Genomic DNA, 21,509 nt, shown 5'->3' on the forward strand with positions numbered 1-21,509 from the left:
GTCTATTCTTTTGGTCACCATTCACTACAACCACTAATTTACCATCCATTGTGTAAAAGACACTGTATTACACTCTGTTGGGAGTGATGGAATGTGGATAAAACAGTTTCTGCATTAGAGAACCTATTATCTGATGAAACACTCAACAGGCTAACTAATATATAATAAATATGGACACTATACATACACATGTGGAGAGATCTGCTTGTATATGCATACACATAGATAAAAATAGGGTTTGGTTAAATATATTTATATAAAAATGTATACTTGTACTTCAGAAGCAATATATCAATATATACTTAAACTTGTATAAATATACTATGTATAAATATCTATATACTATGTTATACCAGAAAACTTTTTCTAAGATATTAGAAGTCCCTAAGTGTTAGTCCATGAGTTTTTCAGTGGAAATGAAAACAAAGACTCATCCTACTAGTTAAAGGTTTCCCACCTACTGTATAAGCAACAAAAATAGAGCTGGCATTCAGGACTCCATTAGAAGTTTATTGAAGCTCTGTGAGGCTGGAAAGCTTTTAGGAGTTCAGCTTCATTCAATACCCTCAGAAAAAAAAAAAAAAAGACTTAAAATGATTTTCTCTTTGTATTCAATTTCTATGGGTAATCTCCAATTTACACCTTATGCCCAACCCAGAAACTGAATTAATCAATACATTTATCTTTTTTAGAAATCTTTTTTGTCAACTATAGGAGTTCACAGAATAGAAAGAAAGATTGAGATTCCTTAGATAGTAGACTTTATGGCAAGATTCAGCTATATTGAAGGGCTGGCATTAGAAATGGGCATGGTATAGGCTTCAATACTATGTTTTGGGCGATTACAAAAATTAAGTGAACCTTATCTCTAAAACTCAAATCAGTTATCTACAGTTGCAGTATACAGTAAATTGTTTTATGGAAAACAACACTAAAATATGTATGTGATCAGATCATGAATACTGATTATCATGTGAAATTCTATACTAAAATAGTCATCTTTCCAAAACAAGTAAATTCACATTTCTGGAAGTCACCAACTTGTTCATAATCACCAATTTTTAAAAATTCAACTCACTTCCTGTTGCTGAAAAATTCTTAGTAATGGTCTAAGGCCATAATTTCAACATATAAACTAAGAGGAACTAAGACAACTATTCAGCTAATTTAGGCCCATTTAATACTTTCACATGAAATAGTAAAATAATTAGAGCAAAAGATTTTATACTAATTAGCTTTATCATATATATTTACTTTATGCATATAATAATCTTCGGCAAATTTATCATTAAAAAAGGAAAGAGAAGAATGCAATATACCTGCCCAATTAAAATTAAAAACAGTTAATGAGTAAGAGAGGAAGTTATACACCTAAATGATCCTAACTGCTTATGTCTCTAGTCTATATTCACGATTGCCCAAATTTCCTCTTGTGGAGCTAAGCCAAATTTGACGAGAATATATGCAATTGATTTCAACGTTAAAAGTCTATAAATCGTTGCTTAAAAAGAATTCAATTAACTAACATCCTCAATCAATTAGAAAACACTGATGTTAGGAATTTATTAAGAACAAACCTAAAACTCCCAAGAAATATCCTGGAGTGAGTGTAGTCAACCTAATTGTTTACATATTTTTCATACATAAAGCCACTGATAAGTATTTATTTGGTTTGGTCCAGCTTTGTACTACCTGCTTTGAAGCACATGATTCTTATAAAAGCAGTTGAAGATCAATTTGTTATCAAAACAATATATATATTAACCACATTCACAATGACATAATAAAACAATAACTGTGTACTACAGACGTGTAAAAACAGAATAACATGCCGTTTGCATTGAGTTAGTCATAATTCCTGTGAATTATCCTTCTTTTGTAATACATCTTACTGACATAAACTCCACAGATAAATCCTATGTATATGACAGCATTTTCTAAAGGAAGAAACTGAGGTAGCAGAGAAGACACAGGTAAGTTTTTGTCAAAGAAAAGTGGATCAGGTAAAAAAAAATCCACTATATTTTACTGCAGTCTTCAACCAATATTCTCTCACTGCTTAAATGCAGTTTTTATTCAAACGTTGGGATAAAGGAATAAATAAGTTCATGGAATTTTAGTCTCATGAAGTTGAAAGCATACTGCTTCCTGTGGATAATACTCTGATTAGCAATTTTTGTTTCATCATGCTTGAAGAGGAACCTATACAACTCAGAATGGTCTATCCTACAGGAAAACATTTCTATCCCAATAATGAACCGTTTGTCAATTAGCATTTTGGAAGATGGAGGCAGGGTTTACTCACTTGACAGTTTCTCTAAACTTGGGTAATGTTGTCTCAGTTCCCCATTTCCAGACCAATTATTAATATCTCCTTATAAGCAGGTGTGTGCTAAATATTTGCTAAAGATTCTATAGAAAATATCCCATCAGAAGATGAATATCTTTCCATTCAAGAGGCATACATTTATGTGTGTGTGTGTGTGTGTGTGTGTTTTAATAAGCATAACCATGGAGGAGACCCTAGACAAAGAAAAATTTCTGGTTTATTTTAAATAATTTAAAAAATTCCCTGTTCCTATTCTTATGCTATAGGAAAATGCAGTATGTCAGGGGGATTAAGAGCCATAGCAGAGAATGCTAACTGGCCACCCAATATCCCTTCCCAATAATAAAGCAGACCAGTTACATGTATAAATAGAATCCTACTATTAGCCCTGAGATATAAATGGAAGCTGGGGGAAGATTCCGTGAAAACCTTTTGGAAGGCGACAGCTCTGACTGCTTCGGCCTTTCTGTTCTTTGCTGTTTGTGCTTCTCCTACTTCCTGCCTTGATATGAGATAGAGCTACCCTACTAGAGCTGTACCAGGTCTCTTGTGAGCATTAGAATGAGGATCTACCCTAAGTGTGGTGGAAGAGAAAACTGGAGGGAGTCTGGATCCCTAGCAGCATGGCAGAGCAGCTTGGACTGCATCTGACCCTCTTGTATTGCGGAAGATAAAAAAAAACTCCTATCTGGTTCAAACCACCACCACTCAGGTTTCTGTTACTTGAAACTGAATACAATTCCTAAGCGATAGGGCCTCAGAATTCGGTGTCAGATAAAATCCTGATGTGCCCACTTATGTGTTTTTGGATTGCCTGCTCTCACTTTGCATCAACTTGCTCATCTGTAGAACAAGGATAATAGTGATACCTTTCCCAAAGGGCTGCTCTGATAATTAAACGACATAATTCATCTAATACCATGAACCAAGGTCTACGTGTTTTATGATTATTATTCATTACTATTATTAATCTTGTCAGGCTATCACACTATAAGAGGGCAGCCCATCCGTGATTGAAAAGTAGGCAAAAGTCAGCCAATGGGACGTGGTAGACAGGGAACATGGAACTTCTACCGAAACAACTATCCAACCAGGGGACAGAACAATGTTACAGGAGAAAGGAAGGCGGGGGCGGGGGGGCGGGGGAGAGAGAGAATGGTAGTGGTGTAAATTTATGGAATTCTTATCCCCTTGGTAATGATTTGCTATTTTTCAACCAGATCTTCAGGATGTGACACACACTTCAAAGCCCTCCTTTCCATAAAATTTAAACATACTATCTAGTTGTTTATTAGAATCTATTTGTGGACATGTTTATATCTATTGTTTTGAAGAACAGCAAAAACTAATAAGCTCTATGTGATCTCACTGTGTGCCCCATGAGGACAGTCTGTGTTTCTTCTCTTTACCACTGAGTCCCCTGCATGATGATATATGAAATAACCCCATATGTTAACTCTCCCCATTTCAAGTACAGTCTTTCTCGTTTGGGTCACAAGCAACCAGAGGAAAAAAATCTTCTGCTTTTACATATGGAAAACCACTGTTTATGTGAAATAATGAAAGAGTTTGAGTGTTATGGGCACTTTAATTTAGAAGGAAGAGTCACCAGGGGGAAGAGACCTCAAATGCTACTGTGAGGGCTCCATACACCTGCTCCCGCAGGGCAAGTCCAGGGTAGGTTGGAGTGAGATGGGAAATCGTATAAACTCCTCTATGTTTATGTGGCCTGCTTTCTGAATGGCACTTTGTGAGACATCAGCCTTGCAGCAGACATCCCATGACAAACTGAAGTAGAGAGAAAGGGCTCAGGTATGGCTGCACAGAGGGTCAAGGTTGCAAAGGCTGTGATGTCCCCTCTTGACTCTCCATGGTATGGGAGTTAGCTGAGGGAGAGCGCTGATGCTCTCAAGAGGTCTCACTGAGGGTTCTGATAAAGGGGTGCAGATGGAAGCCTCAGCATGGCCGGTATGACTGAGGTCATGAGAGATGCCATCGGGGATGCGTGCCCGTGACTAGAGATCACGACAGGACAATTACACAGCTCATCTTCTCCAATAACGAACAGGTGAGGGCTGGTAAGCAGACATCACTTCTCACCTTTCTTCCCACCCTTGAGCAGTTAAATGTATCAATATCCATGTGCCAGAACCAAAACACTGGAGTAATTATTTCATGACCCACAATTAAAGCACACTGCAATTTTCAATCATAAGAGCCAATTCTCTCTGAGTCATACATTGAACCAATTAAACCTAGAATCTCTATGCCTGAAAGGATGGCTTCTAATGAAAAAGGTGAAAGCTCCTGTCCTCTACATCCAATCATATCTCTCTCTGTTTGCTAAACCAGGGGGAGAAGTTCAACTGCGTGGCTTGGAATGGAGCCCATGCCAGCAGATTGTGCTGGGTAGAAATAACACTAGTCTGTCTAGGTAAGATCGGTGCCAATGGTTCCAACTAAAATTAGAAAAAAGGAGACAGTACCTTGGCTCATGCTTATGTTGGAGACAAGACTCTAACTCCTGCTAAAGCCAAATGATGGCAATTCAATTCCTGCCTGCCAGTTGCAAATCCCTACATTACCACTGCAGTACTATCAAAAGACATTTGCGATCCAGGGCACCTAGCGAGAGAGGTGATTTCTCAGATTAGTCACTTAATGGATTAGCAGTTCAACTGCTAGCAACTCAAGGGTATGCATGCATTTATTCTGAGACAAGAAAAGATTTTCCAAACCTATCAGCAGATTATTGGAAATAAAAAAAATTAGTAGGACCTTATTAATGTGGGGTAGACAGAGAATATTATTCATTTATTAATTGTAGTGTAAAACCAAAAAAAAAAAAAATCAAGGATAGAATAAACTCACTCCCTCCACAAAACATCAAGAGACCCACAACGCTTTTCATGCATTTCAACAAAAATAATTTTGCTCTAATCTCATACGTGTCATAAGAAATCATGCCATAGTGGAAAGGAAGCTGGGCTAGGAATCAAGAAATCTGGGTTCTTTTTCTGGCTCTGTCACTTATTAACTGTAAAAATGATGCAAAATTTAACCTCACTGAGCCTCAGTTCCTTGTCTACAAAATCAGTGACTTAGATAAGCATTATCTAGCGCTTAGATTCTGTATTAATCTCTAAATTATTAGTGATTAGATTAAATTTTATATTTTATATGGTCTTTATAACATATGTTGATATTAAGTCTTTAATAAATCCTGGGTTTGGAAGTCAAATATACATAATAGAAAAGGAACTCTTGTTCTAATGGTAAAGAATTAATAGTGTTTTTTTAAAATTTCTGTTTCTGTCATGGCAATACACACACTATAAATAGGGACAATATTTGTGTGTCTTAGCAGATACCATAACCTTTTTGGCAGATGTCAAAGTCATATAAAAACTCTGACATCACTCAAAGCATTCTTCAAAGGAAAGAGTGTACTGCCACTGGACAGAAGGAACTTCTCCAATGTCCCGAGTAATTCACGAAGCTAAAAGTCTGGGCAGAGTTTCAGGTGCTGGATGAGATAACACACTCAGAATATTGACCCCAAGGCCTCTGCTAGATTTCAACTGCTTTTCATTCTACATAGGTGAGATAATTGACCTATGGCCTCTAACTCTACTCCCAAGATTCTCAAGCAACCTACAGAATTTTATTCAAATCACCATAATGCTCAAAATGCTCATTAATGTCTCAACAGAGCATCAGAACTCCACTGTTCAAGGCCCCTTTGGACCCAGCCTCTTCCAGTGCGTGGTACCCAGCCAGGGAAGCAGACCTCCAGTCTTCCTGGTTGGTGCTGGACTATCAAAGAACTATCTGCACTGAAGACAATTCATAATGTGGCCAACAGGATAATCTCTGCCCTGACTATGGACAACTAGAGTTCTCATTTTATTTCTGGCACTAACTCTTGGGATTCTGGGCAAGTCCTACAATCTCTGTGTTAAATACTATTGACAATGATGCTTCTTGAGTACATGCACTAGAAGAGTTATGTATTCCCAAGTTTGGCAAAAATACTTCCACTCCATATTGTGCACTAGTGTGGAAGGAAAATCTATATTTTATCTGATGCTAGAAGGTTAGTGAACACTCTGGTCCAGAGTACAAATCCTTTCTGTACTTATTAGCTATAGGATTTTGGAAATGCTGAATCTGAGTTTCCTCATCTATAAAAATATAGGTAATGAAATCAATCTCTCCACCTACATCTTACAACTACGTTAAACATTAAATTTTTGAGTATGAATGTATGTGAGACCAAGATGGTGGTACACAGAACTCCGTGCAACCACAAGTTGCTACTAATCCTTCACTCTAGTCCTTTAATGCTGTCACAAAGCATTCGCAGCACTACCACCACCTCACTGGCATCATCAAGCTCCTCGTCATCACCAGACTCTGTTTCTAACTTAAGAATCTGGACTCTCAGAGACCCACTGACTGGCTATGCTGTGTACTGTGCCCATACTTCCTTTCTAGCTTTTATCTGATTATTGATCTCTTCACACACATCCATTGGACTGAATATACCAGCTCTATCTTCCCTCCCTGGAAATAATCTGGAGTTTTACACCTACCAGAAGATACTTGGTCATTCACTGGCATTAAATTTTGATCTTCACTTGAGTGCTTCTTAAAATTAGAGTTGTCGGGCTTTGTACTTGACATGCTCTCCTCCACTGATGTGATTAATTAGAAACCATAGTGCTAAGATCATGAACCCTATTTTATTGGCAAATAGACTAGCAAATACAAAGGCATAGTAAGTACCCTCAAGGCTTACACAGTGTATGCCAGAGGCAGTTAACAGAATAAGACCCAGTTCACAACGCAACATACATATCACTCTATTACGACTTTTTTCTTCCTAGAGCCCAGTGATGTTACCCTCTTACATAGCAAACTTTTTCGTTTATGATAATAAAGAAGAATGGGTAATACATGCATACATCTTATTTAAGGCACATGTTTTAATTTTTATTTTTCAATTTAACATTTCATTTTGAAATAATTTCAGACTTAGAAAAAAATGCAAAAATAGTACGGAGTTTCCAGCTTCCTGGCATATTAACATCTTCAAATCCACAGTACAATGAGCAAAACTAAGAAATTAACTGAAACAACTGACTGATATACAGACCTTATTCAAAGTTCAACAATTGTCCCACTCATGTCCTTTTCTTGGACCATGAGCCAATATTTAGTTATCCTGTCTTCTTAATCTCTTTCCATTTGGGACAATTCCTCAGTCTTCCTTTGTTTTTCATGACCTTGACACTTCTTAAGAGTACTGCCTAGTTATTTTGTAATATGTCCTTCACTTTGAGTTGTCTGATATTTTCTCATGATAAAATTCATGCATTTTTGCCAAGAACATGACAGAAATGATTTTTTGTGCCTTCCTCAGTGAGTCACAGCAGTGGTACACGATGCTGATAAGTCTCATTACTGGTGATACTAACTTTGATCACTTGTTTTAGATGGTGTTTGCCAGGTTATTCCACTGTAAAGTTGCTACTTTCTCCTTTGAAATTAACAAGCATTCTGAGAAGAGATATTTGGACACTATGTAGGTATCCTATTTATCATCATATTTTCACCACTAATTTAGCATCCAGTCATGATTCTTGCCTGAGAAAGTCATTAATGTGGTGTTTACCAAATGGTCATTTTTCTATTTCCAACATTCCTTCTACAGTTATTAATTGGTATTCTACTGTTATAAAAAGAGCTTTCCTTTCTCTCTCATTTATTATTTTTCAACACTTTTTATGACATCATGGACTATATTGAGTATAATCCATTACTATCATTATTTCCTTGCTCAAATGTCCCAGATGTGGCCATTGGGAGCCATGTCAAAATGGCTCCTGTGTCCTTTCAACATGTTTCGATTCTTTTTAGTCATGCCTTACTTTCTTGAACCATAAGATTTTCCAGTTTTTCACCATATAATTTTCCTTCTTGCCCTAGAATCATCCATTTCTACAAGGGTTCTTGGTGTCTTTTATTGGAGAATGATATTCAGAAACCAAGATCTAGGTAGTAGGGGTGCTCATCAGTACTGAGGTATCACTGCTTTTAAGCCCTCTCAGCAGATAGAGCTAGGGAATATATAAATGGACACATACACACACACACACTCACAACTATTTCTTTATAACACACATCATGAGTTTTTATTGATACCTCATTCCATTCAACATCACAGGGTTCATTCTAGCCCTCTTTATTTCTTTTACAGTAGGAAAATGGCTCTCATTATCCACAATCCTAGTATATACTCAAAGCAGTTCAGAAATGTTAACTCTCACCTCCATGAAAAGCAGAATTATTAATCAGCATTGTGTGAGAAGCAAATTTTCTGATGAAAATACAATAGTTCATTTTTTTAAAATCTTAGAGTATAAAGTCAAAAATCTGTTTGGCAAAGTTACTTAAATTAGCTCTTTTCCCCCACCCCCTTCATTTGTAATTCATATGAATACAATTAATCAAATTTGTTATTTTTTGTTTTCATGTGAGGCTCCCTAAACACCCTAGCTCATTTTAATTATTTGTTTTTGAGTATGTCAAACATTAACACAGTTCCAAAAGTCAGATCTATACAAAAGAAAAAGGATATTCAGATAAGTGTCACACTCTCCTATCACCACTTCTACCTTATTTTCATTCTCTCAATACCCATTTGCTGGGCCCAACCTCTGTAAGTAAAAACCAATTTCATGAGTTTCCAGCTTATCTTTCCTATTTTTTGCCCCAATTAGCAGATACAAGTGTATTTTCTTATTTCCCTTTCATTCTAGATATTACTTTTCTGCACTTTTTTCACTTGGCAGTATAGACTGGAAATTACTCTGTATCCTTTCATTCTTTTTACAGCTGCACGGTACCTCATTATGTGGAGATTCCATAGTGTACTAATGTATTCAACTATTCTCCTATGCATGAGCATTTAGGTAGTTTTTAATATTTTACGATTATAACAATGCCACAATGATTAAACTTGGGCATGTGATCCTCATATTGTCAAAGATGTATCTTCAGGATAAATTCCTAAAAATGGGATTGCTGGATCAAATGGTGTGTATATGTAGATTTGTTAGATATTGCCTAATTCCTGTCCAAAGGCTTGTACTAATTTTCATTCCATTCGGCAGTGTATGAGAATAAAACCTCTGTTTTCAACTCTTCCCCCAAATCATTTTAGCAGAGAAGCTGAGCAGCATTTGAGTGTTGATTTATGTTTACCTCTTGTCTCTGAGTACAGATATCATCTAACCACGGTGCTAACAGTCAAAGAAAAAGTTTACACAAATGTAAAAGAAGAAGAATAGAAAGAACAAGGAACTGGGAAAAAATCAGTCTTGGAAGAAAATAGTTGACTTTGATCACAATGGCTCCGGGTGAAAATACATAGCATCTTTCCTTTGAAAACTTAATAAACCAAGATTTTACAGTAATTTATTCCATGGCCAAGATTAAGCCCTGCCCCCATTTTTTTTTTTTTTGCTGTGCCATGCGGCTTATGGGATCTCAGTTCCCCTATCAGGGATTGATCCCGGGCCACGGCAGTGAAAGCCCAGAATCCTAACCACTAGGCCATCAGGGAACTCTCTAGCCCTGCCTCCTTTATGTCCACTAGACCTATACCAATACAACAAGTGGCACACAGCATCTGAGTTATCTGCTAAAATGTCTGTCTTGCATTAAAGATTTTAATTTTGAAGCGGAGACCATATATTGATCCACATATTTACCTCAGTTTCTAGCACAATATTTAACATATAACCTTACTGATAAAAGTGTGTTAGAAGTTCATTAATATAAAAACAAAAGTTCTCCGGGTGCTCACTCTGTGCCAGACACCATCCTAAATGTTTTACATGTATTGTCTCATTACATCCACAGAACAATCATACAAGGTTGGTTTTGTTATTATTCCCAATTTATAGATGAGGAGACAAAGACTTAGAGAAGGCGCATAACTTGCCTACGATAATACATCATGAAAAAAAAAGAGTTGGGACTTGAGTAGGATTTGAACTGAGGTCTGCCTCATTCCAAAGCACATGCTGCTTTGCTTCCCCCTGGATGGCACTTAGAAATAGGAGCCTTCCTGATGTCCCACACGTCACACTTATGTAGACAAGTTCTAACTCTGCCTACTCTAAGGCCAGAGCTAATTCTATATTATGGATCTCAGGCCAGTATGTCACTATTAAGAAGGGAAGGAAAGGCGGTAATTTCAGTGGTTTCCAAATAGACTCTTAAAAAGCTTTCTGAGCTTTTTACCTTTTGGCAAACAAAGCTTTGGCTCCTCTGATACATGCACACATTTATTACACCCTTGTGACTGTGGTTTATGTATAAGCATCTTATTAAAAGAGTTTTTAAAAAACTGAAATGTGATTCCCTTTCTGACAGCAAAGGAAAAATAAAAAGATGTTCTTTGCCCTCCTGTTCTAATCTGTGTTTGGAAGTCAAGTCTGCAGTTCCCAGAACTCTATCACCAGCTTGTTACATTTCCATAAATCTGTCCAAGAATACAACACTGTTCACACAAAAAAATGTAATATAAACTGTAAAACACATGCACTTGATACCTGGATCCAATGTGCTCCCATTTTGTATATAAGTGAAAATAAGGCGATGCTTTAAGTCTTTGAAATGACAATATCACATTATTTAGATAAGTGCCACCAAATCATTATTGAAATTCTGATAGCATTTGCCTTACTGGTAAAAGAAAAATACCTGTAATGCATAGTTTAAATAATTACTTTTAAACAAAAGCTTCTTTTCTACATTGCTTATTTATCTTCTGAGACCAACTCAGCAGGGCTATGTATTTTATTAAAATTGCCTTCAGACTGCTAATGGCAGGGCGTCTGTTAGCACAGGAAAAGTGATGGCAGTTTGACTCCTATTCCTAATATTGGGAGTTAGTCCAGACACTTAAGAGCCAGAACTCTGCTGTGCATTTGACTATGTTATCAACACTTTACTTGCTAATGATACTAGTGACAGCATTTCAATATGATGGGTCAGACTTAAATAGGAAAGCTTATAATTGTGCTTACAGAACCAAAGAAACTCCCTCCCCCCTCCCCACAAGAATATCCCTTTTATCAGCAGATCAGCTGTGTTAAGCTTCATGACTGGGAATTATTTGGTAAGCTTCTGCTCAATATTTTTTCTCATTTTCCACTTCCCACCTTGAATGGAGAGCCTCCATCAGCACCTGATATCTACCCGTTCAGAAAATGACAACTGAAAGCCTTCCCGTGGTGCAGCCATGTGCCAACTACCCAGCAGAAGGTCACACTGATGACTTCCCTGTGGCTTTTATTTTCCCCAGGGAAATCCACAGCCAGGGCTGACTGCTTGCCAAATATGCTGAGTGCCACAAACCAGCAGCGCTAAGAACCCCCCATCCTTCTTGATGGGAAGCAGTAAGCAACTGTGCTGAACACCTGTGTCAGCTCCTGTTCCTGGGGACACCCCAGGCAAGCACTCATTCAGCATTCAGGGATAGGGCTCCCCTCTTCTAACTGGCACTTCTGTCCAAAAACTTCTCAGTAGTCGTATGATAATAGTTATGTTTGTCAGATCTCTATAACACCAGCGTGTTTAACTACTGTTAAGGAGGATGATTTAAATCATTTATGAGTTAAGTATTTTACTGTAATCATCTAAAGGGAATCAGCATAATGAATGTATTTCCTATTATTATAAATGTAAAAGTAACACTCTCCATCACTTTCTCCAACCAACCTGAGGAAGAGGAGACATAGCCTGAGATTTGGATGGCATGATTCCATAGATGGACAAGATCTAAATCAATCAGTATTTTTCCTATAACTAACTGAGAATAATATGCTAAACTGAACCGGTGAAAATTCTAGTCAAGAATGGATGCAGAAAAATCAGGCAATATAATTAAAAGATTGCCTGCCACAGGTTAAGACTTAGTAAGAATATATGAATGAATGAATGAATGAACCAATGAATGAAGGAACATCTAAACAATTTTCAATATTTCAAAAAATTCCATAACCCAGAAATGATTATATTCTAGGGAGCCAACTGAGTCTGCACTTAGTGTTTACGATTTGCAGACCACTCAGGCAGGACTTGTGCAGAGATTAAAAATAAATAAATGAATAAATAAACCAAAGCCTACTTCAGGACCACATAGCTTGTCAAGCAGCAAAACTACAATTCAAGCTTCAGAGTTTCTTCTACTTTGACTATTCCATTTGGTCTTCTCCAAAATTCCACATGGCATTCAGACTGTTGGTCTTTCAGGGTGTTTCCTAAGCCTGGATTGCTCTTCCACCAAGAAGGCAAATTTTGCTATCAAATTTAATCTCACATAGCTTCATTCTCAAATCCCCTGCCTAGTTCCAGAATCTCTGCATGGAATGCTTCTTCGATATATCAACACTGGTATTTCAAATGTACAGACTCTCAAAACAATTCACATACCTCCCACTAATTAAAAATATGTAAATAAACACAAACAATTAATTTTTCCTATTTCCCGTATCTGTGAATTGCATGGCTTTTATTTCAATTACTTAAGGTTAAAATTCATCCCTTATTGCTCCAGAAAGTCTACCCTAGCGATTCCATCTTCGGATTTCTGCCCCTCTCTGTCCCCAGGTTTTACCATCTTGGTCCTGACTTTCTGGATCTCTTGCTTAAATGACTACAATGGCCTCCTACCTTCCCCTTTTAGCTTCTCCCCTTTCAATCAACCTCATACTGCCAGCATATTAACTAATTAATCCAAGGCATAGACCTAATCACCACCCATGTTCCCTTAAAAAACAAACAAAAATTTTTAATGGCTCCCCAAGTCCTGTTAAGTCTAATCACTAGCATGAGATTCAAAGTCCTCTTTACAGATTTGAACTGTAAAGTTTCTTTATGTTGTAAAGAGTCCACCATATCTTTACAGTCATTATCTCCCTTTTGTATACTCTGTGCTGAATCCAAACTTACCCAAGCCGAAAAAGACACTTAAGACACCAGGATCTTAAATATATACTAGTTAAGCCCTACCAGTATCTAACATCTCTGCTAGGAAAATCATCCTTTAAGATCCAGCTCAAATACTGTTTTGTCTATGAAACTTTCTTTCTCTTTTCTATGAACCCTCATAGAACGTCAGGTTGTAGCTCTTTTGTAGGCTTTTTGACATTATATCTCACACTATAATATTGGGTTTTGGATCTTCAAACTAAATTCATTTAGCACAAGCTATAAGCAAAGCACTTTGAAAAGTATTTTAGGGATACAGTGGAGAACAAGACAGATTCATTCAGCAAAATGCAAAGAGAAAAAAAAAATTTTTTAACTGGAGTGGAAAGTGGAAAGTCATTCAAGCAGTTGAACGAACTCAAGGGCCAAATAAGATAATGACTGACAATTACCATATGGATTTAGTGTGATGGAGATAACTGATGACCTTAGCAATGGTTGGCAGGATAGGAGTAGAAGAGGACTGACGAGCAAGAAGGAAGAAAGAAAATGGAGACAGTAAGTTAAACCTTTGGGGAAATACGTATATGAAGGGAGTGGTAGCTGGAGGGAGAAGTAAGATCAAAGGGAAGTGTTTGTTTATTATTTAAGAGGGGAAACTTGACATGTTCAACCATTAAAGTTTCCAATAAAGAAGAAGTTGAAGATACTCAATTGAAGAATCAACGTTTTTGGAATTGCCAGAGGAAGTAGGTTTAAGCATGGGGGAGGGACTGGCCCTTCCAGGAGAAGGAGAACCTCCCAGCAAAAAAGGCACTGGAATCACAGCAGATTCAACAATTTTAGGTGCATATGTGAAGTTGAGGCTGCATACCCTCTCCCTCAAAAAACAGTGTCAAAGAGTAATTTCCTTATTTCTCCCTTTAAACATAAACCTGATTCCTATTCTTATGACTAAAAGGGAAAGAATTTAGAATAAACAAGAATTTTTAAGAAAATTATACTAAGTATTCATAAGCAAACAGATTTATATATTTGTTTATGAAAACAAAATATATATTTATTACATGAATATTCTAAAAGTCAAATAATGAAAATCTAAGCTTATATACCTACTTATAGTTTTAAGATAGTTTTTAATGCATTGATTCAAAAGTCTGACACATTTCTAGTAAACAGTTATTGGGCAATTGGAAACTGCTGCCATAAGACTGCTAGGAGAAGGCACTCCCACCTCCTCACTTCCTTTTTCAGTAATCACTTTGATTCTTTGACATGACAGTAATAATAATTTTAGAAACAACCCTTCCTTCCAAATATCAATAATACCTTCCATAACCTAATTTTTCTGAAAATAAATATGAACATTTTCCTCTGTTTTTTATATAGTATATCCCTATTTTTTCATTTATATTAAAAATGGTCACTTCTAACGTAAGTGATTCCTAATTCAACCAATTTTTATTTACACATTGCACACATTGGTTTAACAAATGTAAAGGAACTGCAGAGATAACAGTAGCAATGCAATTCTCCTTATGGGAGAAGCAGGGTTCGTTATTTAGCAGACAAACACAGGTTAAAGACCCCAAGTCGTCCTCCTGGTAAGTTTCAGAGCTGGTTCCAGAATTCATGCCCTATAAGTCCTATGAAGCTGTTTGTTTTTTTTTTTTAACTGCTCCGTGTTTCCTTCTCATAAATAGTCTTATCAATCATGTGATCAGTACAATAAACCACAACATAATTTTCAAATATTCTCCCTTACAACTAGGAGATAAAAATTCATGACTTGTTTATGGAGTTACACAAGGCTATGTAGTTTTGGTTGAAATTAAAAATGACAAACAAATGGGAAATTCAGCTATGCAAAGCAACTAACTGGATACACAAATTTCTAAATATTACATACCTTTGTCATTAATGTGCCTATTATGAAAAAATAAGTTATACAGAACCGAAGAACACAATTCAAAATCAAAAGAATTCTGCAAATTAAAGACATGAAAATGAAAAATGATAGCTCTACTATTTAACATGAGCTCCCTGAACAAAATCATCAGTCAAAATCTTAATCAGATAATGTTGCCCTAATCATTGTTAAAGTCTATTTTCATTCATAATTTATATTCTGTGTATAAAGAAAGAAATTTTTAATGTTTTACCCAAGCTGTAAGTCCAAGCGATCCTTAAACCTTGAGAGCCACATCATGCCCCTTTATTGGCTGAAACCCCCTGAATGATTCCCATCTCACTCAGAGTAATAGTCAAGGTCCTGCCATGGTCTACCAGGCCTTATAAAGTGGTCATCACAACATCCTACCCTTTCTCATCTCTTACTTGTCCACTCCTTACTCTCTCTGGCCACAGTGCCCTTCTTGACGCTCCTTCAACATACCAAGCATGCTCATTATACTTGTTCTTCCCACTGAATGTAACTCCCTTCACCCATATATCTAAATCATTCCCTCTCACTACATTCAAGTCTGTGCTCCGTTCTCTCCTTATCAGAAAGGCCTACCCTAGACATGGTATTGGATACAGTCTCCCACCATTCTCAATTTACTCTGCTTTATTTCCTCCTTAGTATGCAACCCCATTAACATATATATTAAAATCCTCATGTTATGTTTTCCTCCACTAGAATGAAAACTCCAGAAGAGTAGGAACTTCTGTTGTATGTATGAATGAATGATCATCTTATCATTTCATCCAGCTGAATAGGGAACTTCTCCAGAGAAACAACAGTAAAAAAAATCTTAACGTTCTTGAGTTCTTCAAATATCAATACAATTCAAAGTGAAGTATGAGTATCAATGGTATTCTTTATTAAATATAAATTGGTGAAGATGACAAATGATGATGGTATTTTTTATGTGCATGTACAATGTTGTGTGCAGTTGTTTGTGTTCCATAACCTGTGAGGCACATAATTCAGTGGGTCTGCATCATATCAAGAAACATAGATTAATCTCTGTTACTAATATTTCATGTGACAGTGGGAAGCAATGTAGGTTTGTAAAATAGATGGATTAGACTGAAGTTCTTTCTATGCGTCAAGACTATAAGGAATCTATGAGGTCTCTTCCTTCTTGATCTTACTTCCAAACATGCAAAACTCAAACGACTGTATTCAATTTAACGTCAATATATACATACAGCTGGATGCCAAGAAAATCCACTACTTTTGGCTTCAATTTATTTCTTTTTAATGTTTAGTTCAATGATATTTATAAACTGAAAATTGGGAGATGTTTACTACCAGAAAACTCTTTATGCAAGTATCACCAAAAAGTGGTTCTCAACTCTGCAAGAATCAGTGCAGACATACTTACAAACCCAATTACTTGGGCATATCATTCTAAACACAGCTTTCTGCAGGACTCTTTCTTAATTTAGCCAAGAGCAGAGACCCGAGTATATGCAATGCATCAAGATATACTTGAAATTATCTTTCCTTTAAGCTGGAGAGTGGTGTTCTCTCAAGATTCATACAATAATAATCTGTTTAGTCCGTAATTCCAGAAAATAACTAAATCCCTGAAGCATCCTGGCAGAAGAACTTTAAGCTTAGATCCTTTCTGAATAAGCCATTTCACTTGAAGAGAGGTGATCAGACTGAAGAACAAAGCTATTTATCTCTCTGTGTGATGGAACCCGAAAAGCCCACTGGTAGTTGCTCTCCAGAAGGCCTGGATGTGGAGGAGCTAAGTCAAACTCCAGGAGAGTTGTGGAAGTGGTAACACTAGAGGGGTAACAGAAAGGGAGAGGACTCCCAAGCTTCTGTAAATAACTAAGCAATAGTAGCAAGAGTTGTAATCATTATTTAAGACAACTGGTAGTCTTCCTTGAAGCAGGAGATGAACACGAGCCATCAGTCACTCATGGTAACACTCAGGGAAATGGGGACTACAAAGGCCAGCATGACTGCATCCAGCTTACTGAGGGGTGTGACTTACACTAAACTTTCCACAATGGCTGACAAATGCTCACAGTAGACCCTTTGACTAATTAACCTTCAATTTACATATGGTAGTCAACATTCAGTAGTTAAAATTAGCGTTGGTAAACAGATTGACTCTAAGAGCATCAAGAGCTTTTAGAGGTGTCCCTGTGCCCAGAGAACAGGGCAGAAAAGAAAGGAGACTTGACTTTCATGACCCAAGTGTTCTCCCACTACAATTACATAATTAATAACATTGTATATATTTTAAAGTTTTGATTCTGGAAAAGTCATCAAAAAGTCTTCATTTCGAAACAGTTTACACCCTAAAAAGGATAATAGAAATCAGGGTAACTGTGTACCACGTTAGGTAAGAAATCTTCTTCTATTCCTGAAAATCTCTTCAAATTATTTTTTCATCTTCAAATCCTAAAAAGAGAATGCCTAAATGCTGAACTTATTATCTAAAGGCTTTAGTCTTTAACTTGCAAAACTGAAGACCACACCAAGTAAGCATGGATAAGAAATAAACAAGTGGCAAGAGATCAAGAACTCCAAAATTAATGACAAAAGAATGATCAGCAAATGATAATAATACAGTGTTCTGACCTGCTGAGTCTGCAATCTCTCCCACTCCTGATGTCCTTGATATTATCTATTTCTTGCAATTCTAAGAAAAAAATAACAAAGAAAGACAAGTATTTAGGGAAAAATCAAAGTAATTCCAAAATATTTAGGTGAAAAAAAAAATTAAACATTATAAAGAGTTAAGATTTCTACTACATAACTTTGGAAGAAATATTAAGTAATTTCATTCTAAAATTTTTTCTAGACCAGAATCATAGCCATACAACATCAGACTCATAGGACTATGCCAGTTAATAGCTGATGAATGAATAATAAATGAACACTCAAAAAACACACTTTCATAAATGACAGGCAAGATATAATGATAGTTGAAATGTAAAAAAAATGTGAACCAATTATCTTGAAGCTGTTTCAATTAAATCACTTATAAAAATTTTATATTATTAATTCAGTCATGTAAGCACATGTGTATGTATGTAGCCTATGATCACCCTGGGCCCAGTTTTATTGAGAGAAACAATTTTAACCATTCTTACGGTCCATGATGGTTAACTTAAAATATACTTATAATGCAACCTTACTTATAACTACAATACTTTAAGGATAACAGGCTAATGTGCACTGAAATTTATTAAATACAGACTAGCACTTACCAAAGCGCGGTGCTACATTGTACTAGGGTACTAGGGTGTATAAGAATAAAGGGTTTACAAACTCACTGGATAATTTCTACGTTAAAACAATAAAAACAAAAATAGCAAAACAAAACCAGAAACACCATATTGATACTTAGTCACTTTATCTAAGCCAGACCCCAAAGACCAGGATTTAAGCATTGGTCCTATGACAGAAGAGCTTTATGTCTTTAGAAATTTATCTAACCTCTTTGAAGGTTTATTTTCTTGATCTGTAAAATGGTTTCATAGCCTTGATATAAATCCAAAAATTAAAAAAAATTTCAATACATGTAACTATATTATCATTATTTTATTATTTATTTATCGATATAGAATTCTTTTTTATAAGGGGAGGTTCATTATCTATTCTCAGCTTTGTAAACGTTAGCCTCAGAATGATTATGCTTTCAAAATGGTTTTAAAATGTTTAAACATTTGTTAATGACTTTTATGATCTTGAAACATGATTATTAAAATTGTATAAATATAAATTACACGTTTATGCCCTAGGAGGGTACAGTTACGTGTACCATCAGTCACATTATGTGGTTAGTATTTTATTTTATTTATGTATTGTTAATTAATTAATTAATTTTTGGATGCACTGGGTCTTCGTGGCTGCATGCGGGCTTTCTCTAGTCACGGAGAGTGGGGGCTACTCTTCGTTGTGGTGTGCGGGCTTCTCATTGTGGTGGCTTCTCTTGTTGCGAAGCATGGGTAATAGGCACGCAGGCTTCAGTAGTTGTGGCATGCGGGCTCCGTAGTTGTGGCACACGGGTTTAGTTGCTCCACAGCATGTGAGGTCTTCCCAGACCAGGGATCAAACCTGTGTCCCCTGCATTGGCAGGCAGATTCTTAACCACTGTGCCACCAGGGAAGCCCTGTGGTTAGTATTTTAAATAAGACTTCAAAATGATACTCTGAGGGTAACAGAATTCTACTTCTAGGATATTGATCTAACATACTAGAGCCAGAGATTTAGAGATGATCTAGGACCAGGTTACCTGTATAACTTTTGATTATTAGTTTATATAAGACTTCTCATTTTTGAAAGAAACAATAATTTGGGGTGGTTTCTGGGGTAGCTAAATTCTTTTAAAGGCTATATAAAATAGTAAAAGAAATTACACACCAAGACTAAGTGGGATTTATCCTAGGAATGCAAAGTTGGTTTAACATCTAAGTATCAAATAATGTAACATATCATACTAATAAAATAAAAGACAAAACCATACGATCATATGGTAGATGCTGAAAAGCATTTGACAAAATCCAACACCCTTTCATGATATAAACATTCAACAAACTAGCAATAGAAGGGAACTTCCTCAGCCTAATAAAGACCATCTACAAAAACCTCACAACTATCATACGTAGTAGTAAAAGACTGACTGGTTTCTCACTATGATCAGAAATAAGACAAGGGTGTCCACTCATGTCACTTCTATTCAAGACTGTACTGGAGGGAGACAACACCTGGCCTGCCTTCCATACCCCTCCTTCCCCCCAGCCTGAGTGAGCCAGACCCCCTAATCAGGTGCTCCTTCAACCCCATCCTGTCTGGGTGGGAACAGACGCGCTCAGGCGACCCACAGGCAGAGGCGGGGCCAAATACAAAGCTGAGCTCCAGGAGCTGTGCCAACAAAGAAGAGAAAGGGGAATTTCTCCCAGCAGCCTCAGCAGCAGTGGATTAAATGTGCACAATCAACTTGATGTACCCTGCATCTGTGGAATACCTGAATACACAATGAACCATCCCAAAATTGAGGCGGTGGACTTTGGGAGCAACTGTAGACTTGGGGTTTCCTTTCTGCATCTAATTTGTTTCTGGTTTTATGCTTATCTTAGTTTAGTATTTAGAGTTTATTATCATTGGTAGATTTGTTTATTGATTTGGTTGCTCTCTTCCTCCTTTTTCTTTTCTTATATATAGATATATATTTTTTTTCCTCTTTCTCTTTTTGTGAGTGTTTATGTGTATGCTCCTTTGTGTGATATTGTCTGTATAGATTTGCTTTTACCATTTGTACTTGGGTTTTGTCTGTCCGTTTGTTTGGTTTGTTTGTTTCTTTGTTTGTTTCAGTATAGTTTTTAGCGCTTGTTATCATTGGTGGATGTGTTTTTTAGTTTGGTTACTCTCTTCTTTCTTTTTTTTTTTAATCACTTTTTAAATTTTTTTATTTTTAATAATTTTTTTATTTATTATTTTAATAACTTTATTTTATTTTACTCTTTCTTTCTTTTTTTCTCCCTTTTTATCCGAGCCGTGTGGCTGACAGGGTCTTGGTGCTCCGGCCGGGTGTCAGTCCTGTGCCTCTGAGGTGGAGAGCCAAGTTCAGGACATTGGTCCACCAGAGACCTCCCAGCTCCATGTAATATCAAATGGTGAAAGCTCGCCCAGAGATCTCCATCTCAATGCTAAGACCCAGCTGCACTCAACGACCAGTAAGGTACAGCGCTGGACACCCTATGCCAAACAACTAGCAAGACAGGAACACAACTACATCCATTAGCAAAGAGGCTGCGTAAAATCATAATAACGTCACAGACACAACAAAACACATCACCGGACGTGGGCCTGCCCACCAGAAAGACAAGATCCAGCCTCATCCACCAGGAAGGCACTAGTCCCCTCCACCAGGAAGCCTACACAACCCACTGAAGCAACCTTAGCCTCTTGGGGCAGACACCAAAAACAACAGGAACTACGAACCTGCAGTCTGCAAAAAGGAGACCCTAAACACAGTAAGTTAAGCAAAATGAGAAGACAGAGAAACACACAGCAGATGAAGGAGCAAGGAAAAAACCCACCAGACCAAACAAATGAAGAGGAAATAGGAAGTCTACCTAAAAAAGAACTCAGAGCAATGATAGTAAAGATGACCCAAAATCTTGCAAATAGAATGGAGAAAATACAAGAAACGTTTAACAAGGACCTAGAAGAACTAAAGAGCAAACAAACAATGAT

General features: G+C 36.8%; 1 protein-coding gene across 3 annotated transcripts in view; it reads right to left on the bottom strand.

Annotated features, from left to right (window-relative positions):
- SOX5 (SRY-box transcription factor 5) overlaps positions 1 to 21,509 on the bottom strand; it is a 997,819-nt gene that overhangs the window by 625,114 nt on the left and 351,196 nt on the right. For all 3 annotated transcript variants that reach the window (XM_068560002.1, XM_068560001.1, XM_068560003.1), the window contains exon 5: positions 17,886 to 17,946. The gene's annotated coding sequence lies outside the window, so the exon portion shown is untranslated. The remainder of the gene's footprint in view (positions 1 to 17,885; positions 17,947 to 21,509) is intronic.

This window comes from Eschrichtius robustus, chromosome 13 (assembly GCF_028021215.1).
Source record: "Eschrichtius robustus isolate mEscRob2 chromosome 13, mEscRob2.pri, whole genome shotgun sequence".
In the NCBI taxonomy this organism is placed as follows: domain Eukaryota; kingdom Metazoa; phylum Chordata; class Mammalia; order Artiodactyla; family Eschrichtiidae; genus Eschrichtius; species Eschrichtius robustus.